Genomic DNA, 19,074 nt, shown 5'->3' with positions numbered 1-19,074 from the left:
AATGAAAATTTTAAAGCCTCCTGTTAGTGCTTCATCTACGTGTTATAGCCCAGAATTTTCCAATGCCTATCTCTTTGCAAAAGAGAGATATCGGCACGGAAAAGCTGTATTGTACCTTTGCATTTTTCTCCCAAACGAAAGACACTAGAATGAAAATTTTAAAGCCTCCTGTTAGTGCTTCATCTACACGTTATAGCCCTGAATTTTCCAATGCCTATCTCTTTGCAAAAGAGAGATATCGGCAAGGAAAAGCTGTATTGTACCTTTGCATTTTTCTCCCAAACGAAGGACACTAGAATGAAAATTTAAAAGCCTCCTGTTAGTGCGTCATCTACACGGTATAGCCCTGAATTTTCCAATGCCTAGCTCTTTGCAAAAGAGAGATATTGGCAAGGAAAAGCTGTATTGTACCTTTGCATTTTTCTCCCAAACGAAGGACACTAGAATGAAAATTTTAAAGCCTCCTGTTAGTGCTTCATATACACGTTATAGCCCTGAATTTTCCAATGCCTATCTCTTTGCAAAAGAGAGATATCGGCAAGGAAAAACTGTATTGTACCTTTGCATTTTTCTCCCAAACGAAAGACACTAGAATGAAAATTGTAAAGCCTCCTGTTAGTGCTTCATCTACACGTTATAGCCCTGCATTTTCCAATGCCTAGCTCTTTGCAAAAGAGAGATATTGGCAAGGAAAAGCTGTATTGTACCTTTGCATTTTTCTCCCAAACGAAAGACACTAGAATGAAAATTTTAAAGCCTCCTGTTAGTGCTTCATCTACACGTAATAGCCCTGAATTTTCCAATGCTTATCTCTTTGCAAAAGAGAGATATCGGCAAGGAAAAGCAGCATTGTACTTTTGCATTTTTCTCCCAAACGAAAGACACTAGAATGAAAATTTTAAAGCCTCCTGTTAGTGCTTCATCTACACGTTATAGCCCTGAATTTTCCATTGCCTAGCTCTTTGCAAAAGAGAGATATTGGCAAGGAAAAGCTGTATTGTACCTTTGCATTTTTCTCCCAAACGAAGGACACTAGATTGAAAATTTTAAAGCCTCCTATTAGTGCTTCATCTACACGTTATAGCCCTGAATTTTCCAATGCCTAGCTCTTTGCAAAAGAGAGATATCGGCAAGGAAAAGCGGTATTGTACCTTTGCATTTTTTCCCAAACGAAATACACTAGAATGAAAATTTTAAAGCCTCCTGTTAGTGGTTCATCTACACGTTATAGCCCTGAATTTTCCAATGCCTATCTCTTTGCAAAAGAGAGATATCGGCAAGGAAAACCTGTATTGTACCTTTGCATTTTTCTCCCAAACGAAGGACACTAGAATGAAAATTTTAAAGCCTCCTATTAGTGCTTCATCTACACGTTATAGCCCTGAATTTTCCAATGCCTATCTCTTTGCAAAAGAGAGATATCGGCAAGGAAAAGCTGTATTGTACCTTTGCAGTTTTCTCCCAAACGAAGGACACTAGAATGAAAATTTTAAAGCCTCCTGTTAGTGCTTCATCTACACGTTATAGCCCTGAATTTTCCAATGCCTATCTCTTTGCAAAAAAGAGATATCGGCAAGGAAAAGCTGTATTGTACCTTTGCATTTTTCTCCCAAACGAAGGACACTAGAATGAAAATTGTAAAGCCTCCTGTTAGTGCTTCATCTACACGTTATAGCCCTGAATTTTCCAATGCCTATCTCTTTGCAAAAGAGAGATATCGGCAAGGAAAAGCTGTATTGTACCTTTGCAGTTTTCTCCCAAACGAAGGACACTAGAATGAAAATTTTAAAGCCTCCTGTTAGTGCTTCATCTACACGTTATAGCCCTGAATTTTCCAATGCCTATCTCTTTGCAAAAGAGAGATATCGGCAAGGAAAAGCTGTATTGTACCTTTGCAGTTTTCTCCCAAACGAAGGACACTAGAATGAAAATTTTAAAGCCTCCTGTTAGTGCTTCATCTACACGTTATAGCCCTGAATTTTCCAATGCCTATCTCTTTGCAAAAGAGAGATATCGGCAAGGAAAAGCTGTATTGTACCTTTGCATTTTTCTCCCAAACGAAGGACACTAGAATGAAAATTGTAAAGCCTCCTGTTAGTGCTTCATCTACACGTTATAGCCCTGCATTTTCCAATGCCTATCTCTTTGCAAAAGAGAGATATCGGCAAGGAAAAGCTGCATTGTACTTTTGCATTTTTCTCCCAAACGAAAGACACTAGAATGAAAATTTTAAAGCCTCCTTTTAGTGCTTCATCTACACGTAATAGCCCTGAATTTTCCAATGCCTATCTCTTTGCAAAAGAGAGATATCGGCAAGGAAATGCTGTATTGTACCTTTGCATTTTTCTCCCTAACGAAAGACACTAGAATGAAAATTTTAAAGCCTCCTGTTAGTGCTTCATCTACACGTTATAGCCCTGCATTTTCCAATGCCTATCTCTTTGCAAAAGAGAGATATCGGCAAGGAAAAGCTGCATTGTACTTTTGCATTTTTCTCCCAAACGAAAGACACTAGAATGAAAATTTTAAAGCCTCCTTTTAGTGCTTCATCTACACGTAATAGCCCTGAATTTTCCAATGCCTATCTCTTTGCAAAAGAGAGATATCGGCAAGGAAATGCTGTATTGTACCTTTACATTTTTCTCCCAAACGAAAGACACTAGAATGAAAATTTTAAAGCCTCCTGTTAGTGCTTCATCTACACGTTATAGCCCTGCATTTTCCAATGCCTATCTCTTTGCAAAAGAGAGATATCGGCAAGGAAAAGCTGCATTGTACTTTTGCATTTTTCTCCCAAACGAAAGACACTAGAATGAAAATTTTAAAGCCTCCTGTTAGTGCTTCATCTACACGTTATAGCCCTGCATTTTCCAATGCCTAGCTCTTTGCAAAAGAGAGATATTGTCAAGGAAAAGCTGTATTGTACCTTTGCATTTTTCTCCCAAACGAAAGACACTAAAATGAAAATTTTAAAGCCTCCTGTTAGTGCTTCATCTACACGGTATAGCCCTGAATTTTCCAATGCCTATCTCTTTGCAAAAGAGAGATATCGGCAAGGAAAAACTGTATTGTACCTTTGCATTTTTCTCCCAAACGAAAGACACTAGAATGAAAATTTTAAAGCCTCCTGTTAGTGCTTCATCTACACGTTATAGCCCTGAATTTTCCAATGCCTATCTCTTTGCAAAAGAGAGATATCGGCAAGGAAAAGCTGTATTGTACCTTTGCATTTTTCTCCCAAACGAAGGACACTAGAATGAAAATTTAAAAGCCTCCTGTTAGTGCTTCATCTACACGGTATAGCCCTGAATTTTCCAATGCCTAGCTCTTTGCAAAAGAGAGATATCGGCAAGGAAAAGCTGTATTGTACCTTTGCATTTTTCTCCCAAACGAAGGACACTAGAATGAAAATTTTAAAGCCTCCTGTTAGTGCTTCATCTACACGGTATAGCCCTGAATTTTCCAATGCCTAGCTCTTTGCAAAAGAGAGATATCGGCAAGGAAAAACTGTATTGTACCTTTGCATTTTTCTCCCAAACGAAAGACACTAGAATGAAAATTTTAAAGCCTCCTGTTAGTGCTTCATCTACACGTTATAGCCCTAAATTTTCCAATGCCTAGCTCTTTGCAAAAGAGAGATATTGGCAAGGAAAAGCTGTATTGTACCTTTGCATTTTTCTCCCAAACGAAAGACACTAGAATGAAAATTTTAAAGCCTCCTGTTAGTGCTTCATCTACACGTTATAGCCCTGAATTTTCCAATGCCTATCTCTTTGCAAAAGAGAGATATCGGCAAGGAAAAGCTGTATTGTACCTTTGCATTTTTCTCCCAAACGAAGGACACTAGAATGAAAATTTTAAAGCCTCCTATTAGTGCTTCATCTACACGTTATAGCCCTGAATTTTCCAATGCCTATCTCTTTGCAAAAGAGAGATATCGGCAAGGAAAAGCTGTATTGTACCTTTGCATTTTTCTCCCAAACGAAGGACACTAGAATGAAAATTTTAAAGCCTCCTGTTAGTGCTTCATCTACACTTTATAGCCCTGCATTTTCCAATGCCTATCTCTTTGCAAAAGAGAGATATCGGCAAGGAAAAGCTGTATTGTACCTTTGAATTTTTCTCCCAAACGAAAGACACTAGAATGAAAATTTTAAAGCCTCCTGTTAGTGCTTCATCTACACGTTATAGCCCTGAATTTTCCAATGCCTATCTCTTTGCAAAAGAGAGATATCGGCAAGGAAATGCTGTATTGTACCTTTGCATTTTTCTCCCAAACGAAGGACACTAGAATGAAAATTTTAAAGCCTCCTGTTAGTGCTTCATCTACACGTTATAGCCCTGAATTTTCCAATGCCTATCTCTTTGCAAAAGAGAGATATCGGCAAGGAAATGCTGTATTGTACCTTTGCATTTTTCTCCCAAACGAAAGACACTAGAATGAAAATTTTAAAGCCTCCTGTTAGTGCTTCATCTACACGTTATAGCCCTGCATTTTCCAATGCCTATCTCTTTGCAAAAGAGAGATATCGGCAAGGAAAAGCTGCATTGTACTTTTGCATTTTTCTCCCAAACGAAAGACACTAGAATGAAAATTTTAAAGCCTCCTTTTAGTGCTTCATCTACACGTAATAGCCCTGAATTTTCCAATGCCTATCTCTTTGCAAAAGAGAGATATCGGCAAGGAAATGCTGTATTGTACCTTTGCATTTTTCTCCCAAACGAAAGACACTAGAATGAAAATTTTAAAGCCTCCTGTTAGTGCTTCATCTACACGTTATAGCCCTGCATTTTCCAATGCCTATCTCTTTGCAAAAGAGAGATATCGGCAAGGAAAAGCTGCATTGTACTTTTGCATTTTTCTCCCAAACGAAAGACACTAGAATGAAAATTTTAAAGCCTCCTTTTAGTGCTTCATCTACACGTAATAACCCTGAATTTTCCAATGCCTATCTCTTTGCAAAAGAGAGATATCGGCAAGGAAATGCTGTATTGTACCTTTACATTTTTCTCCCAAACGAAAGACACTAGAATGAAAATTTTAAAGCCTCCTGTTAGTGCTTCATCTACACGTTATAGCCCTGCATTTTCCAATGCCTATCTCTTTGCAAAAGAGAGATATCGGCAAGGAAAAGCTGCATTGTACTTTTGCATTTTTCTCCCAAACGAAAGACACTAGAATGAAAATTTTAAAGCCTCCTGTTAGTGCTTCATCTACACGTTATAGCCCTGAATTTTCCAATGCCTAGCTCTTTGCAAAAGAGAGATATTGTCAAGGAAAAGCTGTATTGTACCTTTGCATTTTTCTCCCAAACGAAAGACACTAAAATGAAAATTTTAAAGCCTCCTGTTAGTGCTTCATCTACACGGTATAGCCCTGAATTTTCCAATGCCTATCTCTTTGCAAAAGAGAGATATCGGCAAGGAAAAACTGTATTGTACCTTTGCATTTTTCTCCCAAACGAAAGACACTAGAATGAAAATTTTAAAGCCTCCTGTTAGTGCTTCATCTACACGTTATAGCCCTGAATTTTCCAATGCCTATCTCTTTGCAAAAGAGAGATATCGGCAAGGAAAAGCTGTATTGTACCTTTGCATTTTTCTCCCAAACGAAGGACACTAGAATGAAAATTTAAAAGCCTCCTGTTAGTGCTTCATCTACACGGTATAGCCCTGAATTTTCCAATGCCTAGCTCTTTGCAAAAGAGAGATATCGGCAAGGAAAAGCTGTATTGTACCTTTGCATTTTTCTCCCAAACGAAGGACACTAGAATGAAAATTTTAAAGCCTCCTGTTAGTGCTTCATCTACACGGTATAGCCCTGCATTTTCCAATGCCTATCTCTTTGCAAAAGAGAGATATCGGCAAGGAAAAGCTGCATTGTACTTTTGCATTTTTCTCCCAAACGAAAGACACTAGAATGAAAATTTTAAAGCCTCCTTTTAGTGCTTCATCTACACGTAATAACCCTGAATTTTCCAATGCCTATCTCTTTGCAAAAGAGAGATATCGGCAAGGAAATGCTGTATTGTACCTTTACATTTTTCTCCCAAACGAAAGACACTAGAATGAAAATTTTAAAGCCTCCTGTTAGTGCTTCATCTACACGTTATAGCCCTGCATTTTCCAATGCCTATCTCTTTGCAAAAGAGAGATATCGGCAAGGAAAAGCTGCATTGTACTTTTGCATTTTTCTCCCAAACGAAAGACACTAGAATGAAAATTTTAAAGCCTCCTGTTAGTGCTTCATCTACACGTTATAGCCCTGAATTTTCCAATGCCTAGCTCTTTGCAAAAGAGAGATATTGTCAAGGAAAAGCTGTATTGTACCTTTGCATTTTTCTCCCAAACGAAAGACACTAAAATGAAAATTTTAAAGCCTCCTGTTAGTGCTTCATCTACACGGTATAGCCCTGAATTTTCCAATGCCTATCTCTTTGCAAAAGAGAGATATCGGCAAGGAAAAACTGTATTGTACCTTTGCATTTTTCTCCCAAACGAAAGACACTAGAATGAAAATTTTAAAGCCTCCTGTTAGTGCTTCATCTACACGTTATAGCCCTGAATTTTCCAATGCCTATCTCTTTGCAAAAGAGAGATATCGGCAAGGAAAAGCTGTATTGTACCTTTGCATTTTTCTCCCAAACGAAGGACACTAGAATGAAAATTTAAAAGCCTCCTGTTAGTGCTTCATCTACACGGTATAGCCCTGAATTTTCCAATGCCTAGCTCTTTGCAAAAGAGAGATATCGGCAAGGAAAAGCTGTATTGTACCTTTGCATTTTTCTCCCAAACGAAGGACACTAGAATGAAAATTTTAAAGCCTCCTGTTAGTGCTTCATCTACACGGTATAGCCCTGCATTTTCCAATGCCTATCTCTTTGCAAAAGAGAGATATCGGCAAGGAAAAGCTGCATTGTACTTTTGCATTTTTCTCCCAAACGAAAGACACTAGAATGAAAATTTTAAAGCCTCCTTTTAGTGCTTCATCTACACGTAATAACCCTGAATTTTCCAATGCCTATCTCTTTGCAAAAGAGAGATATCGGCAAGGAAATGCTGTATTGTACCTTTACATTTTTCTCCCAAACGAAAGACACTAGAATGAAAATTTTAAAGCCTCCTGTTAGTGCTTCATCTACACGTTATAGCCCTGCATTTTCCAATGCCTATCTCTTTGCAAAAGAGAGATATCGGCAAGGAAAAGCTGCATTGTACTTTTGCATTTTTCTCCCAAACGAAAGACACTAGAATGAAAATTTTAAAGCCTCCTGTTAGTGCTTCATCTACACGTTATAGCCCTGAATTTTCCAATGCCTAGCTCTTTGCAAAAGAGAGATATTGTCAAGGAAAAGCTGTATTGTACCTTTGCATTTTTCTCCCAAACGAAAGACACTAAAATGAAAATTTTAAAGCCTCCTGTTAGTGCTTCATCTACACGGTATAGCCCTGAATTTTCCAATGCCTATCTCTTTGCAAAAGAGAGATATCGGCAAGGAAAAACTGTATTGTACCTTTGCATTTTTCTCCCAAACGAAAGACACTAGAATGAAAATTTTAAAGCCTCCTGTTAGTGCTTCATCTACACGTTATAGCCCTGAATTTTCCAATGCCTATCTCTTTGCAAAAGAGAGATATCGGCAAGGAAAAGCTGTATTGTACCTTTGCATTTTTCTCCCAAACGAAGGACACTAGAATGAAAATTTAAAAGCCTCCTGTTAGTGCTTCATCTACACGGTATAGCCCTGAATTTTCCAATGCCTAGCTCTTTGCAAAAGAGAGATATCGGCAAGGAAAAGCTGTATTGTACCTTTGCATTTTTCTCCCAAACGAAGGACACTAGAATGAAAATTTTAAAGCCTCCTGTTAGTGCTTCATCTACACGGTATAGCCCTGAATTTTCCAATGCCTAGCTCTTTGCAAAAGAGAGATATCGGCAAGGAAAAACTGTATTGTACCTTTGCATTTTTCTCCCAAACGAAAGACACTAGAATGAAAATTTTAATGCCTCCTGTTAGTGCTTCATCTACACGTTATAGCCCTGAATTTTCCAATGCCTAGCTCTTTGCAAAAGAGAGATATTGGCAAGGAAAAGCTGTATTGTACCTTTGCATTTTTCTCCCAAACGAAAGACACTAGAATGAAAATTTTAAAGCCTCCTGTTAGTGCTTCATCTACACGTTATAGCCCTGAATTTTCCAATGCCTATCTCTTTGCAAAAGAGAGATATCGGCAAGGAAAAGCTGTATTGTACCTTTGCATTTTTCTCCCAAACGAAGGACACTAGAATGAAAATTTTAAAGCCTCCTATTAGTGCTTCATCTACACGTTATAGCCCTGAATTTTCCAATGCCTATCTCTTTGCAAAAGAGAGATATCGGCAAGGAAAAGCTGTATTGTACCTTTGCATTTTTCTCCCAAACGAAGGACACTAGAATGAAAATTTTAAAGCCTCCTGTTAGTGCTTCATCTACACGTTATAGCCCTGCATTTTCCAATGCCTATCTCTTTGCAAAAGAGAGATATCGGCAAGGAAAAGCTGTATTGTACCTTTGAATTTTTCTCCCAAACGAAAGACACTAGAATGAAAATTTTAAAGCCTCCTGTTAGTGCTTCATCTACACGTTATAGCCCTGAATTTTCCAATGCCTATCTCTTTGCAAAAGAGAGATATCGGCAAGGAAATGCTGTATTGTACCTTTGCATTTTTCTCCCAAACGAAAGACACTAGAATGAAAATTTTAAAGCCTCCTGTTAGTGCTTCATCTACACGTTATAGCCCTGCATTTTCCAATGCCTATCTCTTTGCAAAAGAGAGATATCGGCAAGGAAAAGCTGCATTGTACTTTTGCATTTTTCTCCCAAACGAAAGACACTAGAATGAAAATTTTAAAGCCTCCTTTTAGTGCTTCATCTACACGTAATAGCCCTGAATTTTCCAATGCCTATATCTTTGCAAAAGAGAGATATCGGCAAGGAAATGCTGTATTGTACCTTTGCATTTTTCTCCCAAACGAAAGACACTAGAATGAAAATTTTAAAGCCTCCTGTTAGTGCTTCATCTACACGTTATAGCCCTGCATTTTTCAATGCCTATCTCTTTGCAAAAGAGAGATATCGGCAAGGAAAAGCTGCATTGTACTTTTGCATTTTTCTCCCAAACGAAAGACACTAGAATGAAAATTTTAAAGCCTCCTTTTAGTGCTTCATCTACACGTAATAGCCCTGAATTTTCCAATGCCTATCTCTTTGCAAAAGAGAGATATCGGCAAGGAAATGCTGTATTGTACCTTTGCATTTTTCTCCCAAACGAAGGACACTAGAATGAAAATGTTAAAGCCTCCTGTTAGTGCTTCATCTACACGTTATAGCCCTGCATTTTCCAATGCCTATCTCTTTGCAAAAGAGAGATATCGGCAAGGAAAAGCTGTATTGTACCTTTGCATTTTTCTCCCAAACGAAGGACACTAGAATGAAAATTTAAAAGCCTCCTGTTAGTGCTTCATCTACACGGTATAGCCCTGAATTTTCCAATGCCTAGCTCTTTGCAAAAGAGAGATATCGGCAAGGAAAAGCTGTATTGTACCTTTGCATTTTTCTCCCAAACGAAGGACACTAGAATGAAAATTTTAAAGCCTCCTGTTAGTGCTTCATCTACACGGTATAGCCCTGAATTTTCCAATGCCTAGCTCTTTGCAAAAGAGAGATATCGGCAAGGAAAAACTGTATTGTACCTTTGCATTTTTCTCCCAAACGAAAGACACTAGAATGAAAATTTTAAAGCCTCCTGTTAGTGCTTCATCTACACGTTATAGCCCTAAATTTTCCAATGCCTAGCTATTTGCAAAAGAGAGATATTGGCAAGGAAAAGCTGTATTGTACCTTTGCATTTTTCTCCCAAACGAAAGACACTAGAATGAAAATTTTAAAGCCTCCTGTTAGTGCTTCATCTACACGTTATAGCCCTGAATTTTCCAATGCCTATCTCTTTGCAAAAGAGAGATATCGGCAAGGAAAAGCTGTATTGTACCTTTGCATTTTTCTCCCAAACGAAGGACACTAGAATGAAAATTTTAAAGCCTCCTATTAGTGCTTCATCTACACGTTATAGCCCTGAATTTTCCAATGCCTATCTCTTTGCAAAAGAGAGATATCGGCAAGGAAAAGCTGTATTGTACCTTTGCATTTTTCTCCCAAACGAAGGACACTAGAATGAAAATTTTAAAGCCTCCTGTTAGTGCTTCATCTACACGTTATAGCCCTGCATTTTCCAATGCCTATCTCTTTGCAAAAGAGAGATATCGGCAAGGAAAAGCTGTATTGTACCTTTGAATTTTTCTCCCAAACGAAAGACACTAGAATGAAAATTTTAAAGCCTCCTGTTAGTGCTTCATCTACACGTTATAGCCCTGAATTTTCCAATGCCTATCTCTTTGCAAAAGAGAGATATCGGCAAGGAAATGCTGTATTGTACCTTTGCATTTTTCTACCAAACGAAAGACACTAGAATGAAAATTTTAAAGCCTCCTGTTAGTGCTTCATCTACACGTTATAGCCCTGCATTTTCCAATGCCTATCTCTTTGCAAAAGAGAGATATCGGCAAGGAAAAGCTGCATTGTACTTTTGCATTTTTCTCCCAAACGAAAGACACTAGAATGAAAATTTTAAAGCCTCCTTTTAGTGCTTCATCTACACGTAATAGCCCTGAATTTTCCAATGCCTATCTCTTTGCAAAAGAGAGATATCGGCAAGGAAATGCTGTATTGTACCTTTGCATTTTTCTCCCAAACGAAAGACACTAGAATGAAAATTTTAAAGCCTCCTGTTAGTGCTTCATCTACACGTTATAGCCCTGCATTTTCCAATGCCTATCTCTTTGCAAAAGAGAGATATCGGCAAGGAAAAGCTGCATTGTACTTTTGCATTTTTCTCCCAAACGAAAGACACTAGAATGAAAATTTTAAAGCCTCCTTTTAGTGCTTCATCTACACGTAATAACCCTGAATTTTCCAATGCCTATCTCTTTGCAAAAGAGAGATATCGGCAAGGAAATGCTGTATTGTACCTTTACATTTTTCTCCCAAACGAAAGACACTAGAATGAAAATTTTAAAGCCTCCTGTTAGTGCTTCATCTACACGGTATAGCCCTGAATTTTCCAATGCCTATCTCTTTGCAAAAGAGAGATATCGGCAAGGAAAAACTGTATTGTACCTTTGCATTTTTCTCCCAAACGAAAGACACTAGAATGAAAATTTTAAAGCCTCCTGTTAGTGCTTTATCTACACGTTATAGCCCTGAATTTTCCAATGCCTATCTCTTTGCAAAAGAGAGATATCGGCAAGGAAAAGCTGTATTGTACCTTTGCATTTTTCTCCCAAACGAAGGACACTAGAATGAAAATTTAAAAGCCTCCTGTTAGTGCTTCATCTACACGGTATAGCCCTGAATTTTCCAAAGCCTAGCTCTTTGCAAAAGAGAGATATCGGCAAGGAAAAGCTGTATTGTACCTTTGCATTTTTCTCCCAAACGAAGGACACTAGAATGAAAATTTTAAAGCCTCCTGTTAGTGCTTCATCTACACGGTATAGCCTTGAATTTTCCAATGCCTAGCTCTTTGCAAAAGAGAGATATCGGCAAGGAAAAACTGTATTGTACCTTTGCATTTTTCTCCCAAACGAAAGACACTAGAATGAAAATTTTAATGCCTCCTGTTAGTGCTTCATCTACACGTTATAGCCCTGAATTTTCCAATGCCTAGCTCTTTGCAAAAGAGAGATATTGGCAAGGAAAAGCTGTATTGTACCTTTGCATTTTTCTCCCAAACGAAAGACACTAGAATGAAAATTTTAAAGCCTCCTGTTAGTGCTTCATCTACACGTTATAGCCCTGAATTTTCCAATGCCTATCTCTTTGCAAAAGAGAGATATCGGCAAGGAAAAGCTGTATTGTACCTTTGCATTTTTCTCCCAAACGAAGGACACTAGAATGAAAATTTTAAAGCCTCCTATTAGTGCTTCATCTACACGTTATAGCCCTGAATTTTCCAATGCCTATCTCTTTGCAAAAGAGAGATATCGGCAAGGAAAAGCTGTATTGTACCTTTGCATTTTTCTCCCAAACGAAGGACACTAGAATGAAAATTTTAAAGCCTCCTGTTAGTGCTTCATCTACACGTTATAGCCCTGCATTTTCCAATGCCTATCTCTTTGCAAAAGAGAGATATCGGCAAGGAAAAGCTGTATTGTACCTTTGAATTTTTCTCCCAAACGAAAGACACTAGAATGAAAATTTTAAAGCCTCCTGTTAGTGCTTCATCTACACGTTATAGCCCTGAATTTTCCAATGCCTATCTCTTTGCAAAAGAGAGATATCGGCAAGGAAATGCTGTATTGTACCTTTGCATTTTTCTCCCAAACGAAAGACACTAGAATGAAAATTTTAAAGCCTCCTGTTAGTGCTTCATCTACACGTTATAGCCCTGCATTTTCCAATGCCTATCTCTTTGCAAAAGAGAGATATCGGCAAGGAAAAGCTGCATTGTACTTTTGCATTTTTCTCCCAAACGAAAGACACTAGAATGAAAATTTTAAAGCCTCCTTTTAGTGCTTCATCTACACGTAATAGCCCTGAATTTTCCAATGCCTATATCTTTGCAAAAGAGAGATATCGGCAAGGAAATGCTGTATTGTACCTTTGCATTTTTCTCCCAAACGAAAGACACTAGAATGAAAATTTTAAAGCCTCCTGTTAGTGCTTCATCTACACGTTATAGCCCTGCATTTTTCAATGCCTATCTCTTTGCAAAAGAGAGATATCGGCAAGGAAAAGCTGCATTGTACTTTTGCATTTTTCTCCCAAACGAAAGACACTAGAATGAAAATTTTAAAGCCTCCTTTTAGTGCTTCATCTACACGTAATAGCCCTGAATTTTCCAATGCCTATCTCTTTGCAAAAGAGAGATATCGGCAAGGAAATGCTGTATTGTACCTTTACATTTTTCTCCCAAACGAAAGACACTAGAATGAAAATTTTAAAGCCTCCTGTTAGTGCTTCATCTACACGTTATAGCCCTGCATTTTCCAATGCCTATCTCTTTGCAAAAGAGAGATATCGGCAAGGAAAAGCTGCATTGTACTTTTGCATTTTTCTCCCAAACGAAAGACACTAGAATGAAAATTTTAAAGCCTCCTGTTAGTGCTTCATCTACACGTTATAGCCCTGAATATTCCAATGCCTAGCTCTTTGCAAAAGAGAGATATTGGCCCTCATTCCGAGTTGATCGGTCGCAAGGCGATTTTAGCAGAGTTACACACGCTAAGCCGCCGCCTACTGGGAGTGAATCTTAGCTTCATAAAATTGCGACCGATGTATTCGCAATAATGCGATTACTAACTACTTAGCAGTTTCAGAGTAGCTCCAGACTTACTCTGCCTGTGCGATCATTTCAGTGCTTGTCGTTCCTGGTTGACGTCACAAACACACCCAGCGTTCGCCCAGGCACTCCCACCGTTTCCCCGGCCACTCCTGCGTTTTTTCCGGAAACGGTAGCGTTTTCAGCCACACGCCCCTGAAACGCCGTGTTTCCGCCCAGTAACACCCATTTCCTGTCAATCACATTACGTTCGCCGGAGCGAAGAAAAAGCCGTGAGTAAAAATACTTTCTTCATAGTAAAGTGACTTGGCGCAGTCGCAGTGCGAACATTGCGCATGCGTACTAAGCGGATTTTCACTGCGATGCGATGAAAAATACAGAGCGAACAACTCGGAATGAGGGCCATTGTCAAGGAAAAGCTGTATTGTACCTTTGCATTTTTCTCCCAAACGAAAGACACTAAAATGAAAATTTTAAAGCCTCCTGTTAGTGCTTCATCTACACGGTATAGCCCTGAATTTTCCAATGCCTATCTCTTTGCAAAAGAGAGATATCGGCAAGGAAAAACTGTATTGTACCTTTGCATTTTTCTCCCAAACGAAAGACACTAGAATGAAAATTGTAAAGCCTCCTGTTAGTGCTTCATCTACACGTTATAGCCCTGCATTTTCCAATGCCTAGCTCTTTGCAAAAGAGAGATATTGGCAAGGAAAAGCTGTATTGTACCTTTGCATTTTTCTCCCAAACGAAAGACACTAGAATGAAAATTTTAAAGCCTCCTGTTAGTGCTTCATCTACACGTTATAACCCTGAATTTTCCAATGCTTATCTCTTTGCAAAAGAGAGATATCGGCAAGGAAAAGCAGCATTGTACTTTTGCATTTTTCTCCCAAACGAAAGACACTAGAATGAAAATTTTAAAGCCTCCTGTTAGTGCTTCATCTACACGTTATAGCCCTGAATTTTCCATTGCCTAGCTCTTTGCAAAAGAGAGATATTGGCAAGGAAAAGCTGTATTGTACCTTTGCATTTTTCTCCCAAACGAAGGACACTAGATTGAAAATTTTAAAGCCTCCTATTAGTGCTTCATCTACACGTTATAGCCCTGAATTTTCCAATGCCTAGCTCTTTGCAAAAGAGAGATATCGGCAAGGAAAAGCGGTATTGTTCCTTTGCATTTTTTCCCAAACGAAATACACTAGAATGAAAATTTTAAAGCCTCCTGTTAGTGCTTCATCTACACGTTATAGCCCTGAATTTTCCAATGCCTATCTCTTTGCAAAAGAGAGATATCGGCAAGGAAAACCTGTATTGTACCTTTGCATTTTTCTCCCAAACGAAAAATGCTGCCTCAGTTGAATCTCCTTTACTTGACAGAGATGTGCCTGAGCAGCGGCCCTCCCCAGCCCTATCCCAAATCATACTTATTTTGCATAGGCGATACCATGGTCATGAAGATTGTTTTCCCAGGGTGAGGTTCATTCAATGCATTCTGGGTATGCTGACCCCTGTGATTTCCCCAAATGTGGGAAACTCGACTGCATTATTTGTGGTAGTGGGGGACTGTGTTTGTGCTTTCCTCTGGTCAGCTCTGGTAAAAGTCAGATTTCTTTGTCTCAGATCTTCCTCTAGCCTTGTTCTTCTTTCGAGAGTTCCCTTGTGCTGCCTCAGTTGGATCTCCTTCACTTGACAGGGGGGTACCCGAGCAGCGACCCTCCCCAGCTCTAGCCCAAATCCTACTTACCTGCCAGGTGAGATACTATGATCATGAAGGTGCTTCTCCCAGGGCAAGGCTCACCCATTGCACTCTGGGTGTGCTGCTCCTGCGATTTCCCCAAATGTGGGAAACTTGACTGCATAATTTGTGTTTCCCCTGGTCGGCTCTCGTATAATTCAGATCTCTTTGTCTCAGGTCTCTCTCCAGCCTAGTTTGCTGTCTGTTTCCACTTCTCTTTTCTTGAGCTGCTCCCTTCTATGCCCTTGCGCACTATCCTGACTTCTCCCGTCTGCTTACTTTGTGCCTTCCAATGCACAATGCAAACTACAGGTAGTGCTGCAGGGCCCACACCCTTTTACTTGCCGTACAGAGCAGCTCTAGAGCTGTTACAGTGCCCAGCTGCTGCAAGAAATCAGCTTGTATGCTTCAGGGGCTGGGGCATAGCCAACATGAGCCCCACACCGAAGGAGGGTGGAGGTGTTTAATGCGAACTAGGGGTCATCCAAGCGCCGCAAAAGGCCGCCATGCCCTGCACGCCCCTTTTCTCTTTTCATATGCAGACGAGGGTTGAAGCCAACTTTGACCCACTGCTTGGATGACATCACCATATGCAAATCCATCTGCTGCAGGCCTTCCCCCAGGAATGCTTGCACTAGTTGTTGCATTTGGTTTGTTGTTTGGGGGTGCTTCAGTATTAGGCAGCCTTCTTCCCTCCCATGTTCATCTGAAAATATGTGTTCTCCCTGCAGTTGTTGTCCCCAGATGAGAGTTCCCTTGTGCTGCCTCAGTTGAATCTCCTTTACTTGACAGAGATGTGCCTGAGCAGCGGCCCTCCCCAGCCCTATCCCAAATCATACTTATTTTGCATAGGAGATACCATGGTCATGAAGATTGTTCTCCCAGGGTGAGGTTCATTCATTGCATTCTGGGTATGCTGACCCCTGTGATTTCCCCAAATGTGGGTAACTCGACTGCATTATTTGTTGTAGTGGGGGACTGTGTTTGTGTTTTCCTCTGGTCAGCTCTGGTAAAAGTCAGATTTCTTTGTCTCAGATCTTCCTCTAGCCTTGTTCTTCTTTCGAGAGTTCCCTTGTGCTGCCTCAGTTGGATCTCCTTCACTTGACAGGGGGGTGCCCGAGCAGCGACCCTCCCCAGCTCTAGCCCAACTCCTACTTACCTGCCAGGTGAGATACTATGATCATGAAGGTGCTTCTCCCAGGGCAAGGCTCACCCATTGCACTCTGGGTGTGCTGCCCCTGCGATTTCCCCAAATGTGGGAAACTTGACTGCAGAATTTGTGTTTCCCCTGGTCGGCTCTCGTATAATTCAGATCTCTTTGTCTCAGGTCTCTCTACAGCCTAGTTTGCTGTCTGTTTCCACTTCTTTTTTCTTGAGCCCCTCCCTTTTATACCCTTGTGCACTATCCTGACTTCTCCTCCTGTCTGCTTACTTTGTGCCTTCCAATGCACAATGCAAACTACATACCCTTTTACTTGCCTTACAGAGCAGCTCTGGAGCTGTTACAGTGCCAAGCTGCTGTAAGAAATCAGCTTGAATGCTTCAGGGGCTGGGGCATTGTCAACATGAGCCCCACACCGAAGGAGGGTGGGGGTGTTTAATGCGAACTAAGGGTCATCCAAGCGCCGCAAAAGGCCGCCATGCCCTGCATACCCCTTTTCTCTTTTCATATGCAGATGAGGGTTCCAGCCAACTTTGGCCCACTGCTTGGATGACATCACCGTATGCAAATCCGTCTTCTGCAGAACTTCCCCCAGGAATGCTTGTACTAGTTGTTGCATTTGGTTTGTTGTTTGTGGGTGCTTCAGTATTAGGCAGCCTTCTGCCCTCCCATGTTCATCTGAAAATATGTGTTCTCCCTGCAGTTGTTGTCCCCAGATGAGAGTTCCCTTGTGCTGCCTCAGTTGAATCTCCTTTACTTGACAGAGATGTGCCTGAGCAGCGGCCCTCCCCAGCCCTATCCCAAATCATACTTATTTTGCATAGGCGATACCATGGTCATGAAGATTGTTCTCCCAGGGTGAGGTTCATTCATTGCATTCTGGGTATGCTGACCCCTGTGATTTCCCCAAATGTGGGAAACTCGACTGCATTATTTGTGGTAGTGGGGGACTGTGTTTGTGCTTTCCTCTGGTCAGCTCTGGTAAAAGTCAGATTTCTTTGTCTCAGATCTTCCTTTAGCCTTGTTCTTCTTTCGAGAGTTCCCTTGTGCTGCCTCAGTTGGATCTCCTTCACTTGACAGGGGGTGCCCGAGCAGCAATCCTCCACAGCTCTGGCCCAACTCCTACTTACCTGCCAGGTGAGATACTATGATCTTCACTGTTAGGGCAATCAGGATGTGGAATTCCCTGCCAGGGAAGGTGGTAATGGCGGACTCTGTAATTGGATTTAAAAAAGGAATGGATACATTTCTGAATGAAAAAGCTATCCAAGGTTATAATACTTAAAATATCAACATGGTTAATCCGGGGGTAACATGAGTTGTAGTAGCTAACTAGTCATAAAACATTATTCAGCAAGTATGTAGAATCATCACAACATAAAACAGGTTGAACACGATGGGCAATTTGCCTCTATTCAACCTCAAAAACTATGTTACTATATGTTACTATATTACTATGTTACTGTAGTATACAGAACACCACAATGCAATGAGCAGTGATAGTGAGCACTGATGAGGATACTAGAACTGACACTGAGCAGCAAGATGCAGCACTGGACTATTAGTAATGTACTGTAGTATGCTGAGCACAACAATGCAGCACAAGACAATGAGCAGTGATACTGAGCACTGATGAGGATACTACTGAGAACTGACACTGAGCAGGAGAGACACACTACTAGTATTACTGAGCAGCAATAAGTATCCACTGATACTGAGCACTGATATTGAGATTTCCACTGAGAGAACATAGCCACGTCCTCTCCGCTCTCTCTTCAATGCACGAGTAAAAATGGCGGCAACGCGCAGCTCTTTATATGGAATCCGAATCTCGCGAGAATCCGACAGCGGGATGATGACATTTTCCCTTGTTCAGGTTTTCCGAGTCAGGCGGGAACAACCGAGCCTGCCTCGTACCAGTGTAAACCACGTGGAGTTCGTGGGGAATTCGGTTCTCGGAGAACCGAACCCGCTCCTCTCTACCTTATACCCATCAATTTTTTTTATTTTCAATCTAAGCCCCTGCAGTTTTCTGTAAGCATCTGCTTTGCTATGATGATCAACAAGTCACAAGGGCAAACACTCAGGGCTTGAGGCGTAGATCTTAGGACCAGCTGCTACAAGTATGGCAGAGGTGTCACTATCACTGGTGACACCCAGAGAGGTGGCGAGGGAGATTGTAATGCAGTGCGCGCAGATAAGCAGCGCAATGGTAAAAAGGAGGCATGGTTTCATAGGTAGGGGCGTGGCCTGGTGGCCTGAATCTACATTTTGTTGCTCCGGGTGTCCCGGGGGTTGGGGGCTGCACCGGGGACTAGTGTGTGAGCGGTGCTGGCTCCTGCACAGTGACATGGCATGGCCACTAGAGATGTGCACCGGAAATTTTTCGGGTTTTGTGTTTTGGTTTTGGGTTCGGTTCCGCGGCCGTGTTTTGGGTTCGAACGCGTTTTGGCTAAACCTCACCGAATTTTTTTTGTCGGATTCGGGTGTGTTTTGGATTCGGGTGTTTTTTTAAAAAAACCCTAAAAAACAGCTTAAATCATAGAATTTGGGAGTCATTTTGATCCCAAAGTATTATTAACCTCAATAACCATAATTTCCACTCATTTTCAGTCTATTCTTAACACCTCACACCTCACAATATTATTTTTAGTCCTAAAATTTGCACCGAGGTCGCTGGATGACTAAGCTCAGTGACCCAAGTGGCCGACACAAACACCTGGCCCATATAGGAGTGGCACTGCAGTGTCACGCATGATGGCCCTTCCAAAAAACACTCCCCAAACAGCACATGACGCAAAG

General features: G+C 40.7%; 5 non-coding genes across 5 annotated transcripts; all 5 read left to right on the top strand.

The window, feature by feature from the left end:
- Positions 1-14,795: 14,795 nt before the first annotated feature.
- LOC134992235 (U1 spliceosomal RNA) lies at positions 14,796-14,959 on the top strand. Its single transcript, XR_010196420.1, has one exon. It is a non-coding gene; the product is annotated as a U1 spliceosomal RNA (small nuclear RNA).
- A 152-nt stretch (positions 14,960-15,111) lies between these two features.
- LOC134992418 (U1 spliceosomal RNA) lies at positions 15,112-15,274 on the top strand. The gene has a single exon (XR_010196590.1). It is a non-coding gene; the product is annotated as a U1 spliceosomal RNA (small nuclear RNA).
- Positions 15,275-15,945: 671 nt separating this feature from the next.
- LOC134992231 (U1 spliceosomal RNA) lies at positions 15,946-16,109 on the top strand. The gene has a single exon (XR_010196416.1). It is a non-coding gene; the product is annotated as a U1 spliceosomal RNA (small nuclear RNA).
- Positions 16,110-16,261: 152 nt separating this feature from the next.
- Positions 16,262-16,424, top strand: LOC134992487 (U1 spliceosomal RNA). Its single transcript, XR_010196647.1, has one exon. It is a non-coding gene; the product is annotated as a U1 spliceosomal RNA (small nuclear RNA).
- Positions 16,425-17,079: 655 nt separating this feature from the next.
- Positions 17,080-17,243, top strand: LOC134992170 (U1 spliceosomal RNA). The gene has a single exon (XR_010196358.1). It is a non-coding gene; the product is annotated as a U1 spliceosomal RNA (small nuclear RNA).
- Positions 17,244-19,074: the final 1,831 nt, after the last annotated feature.

The sequence above is a fragment of the Pseudophryne corroboree genome, unplaced genomic scaffold (genome assembly GCF_028390025.1).
Source record: "Pseudophryne corroboree isolate aPseCor3 unplaced genomic scaffold, aPseCor3.hap2 scaffold_121, whole genome shotgun sequence".
NCBI lineage: Eukaryota > Metazoa > Chordata > Amphibia > Anura > Myobatrachidae > Pseudophryne > Pseudophryne corroboree.
Note: the sequence above shows the minus strand (reverse complement) of the source record. Positions and strands in the feature narration are given on the sequence as shown.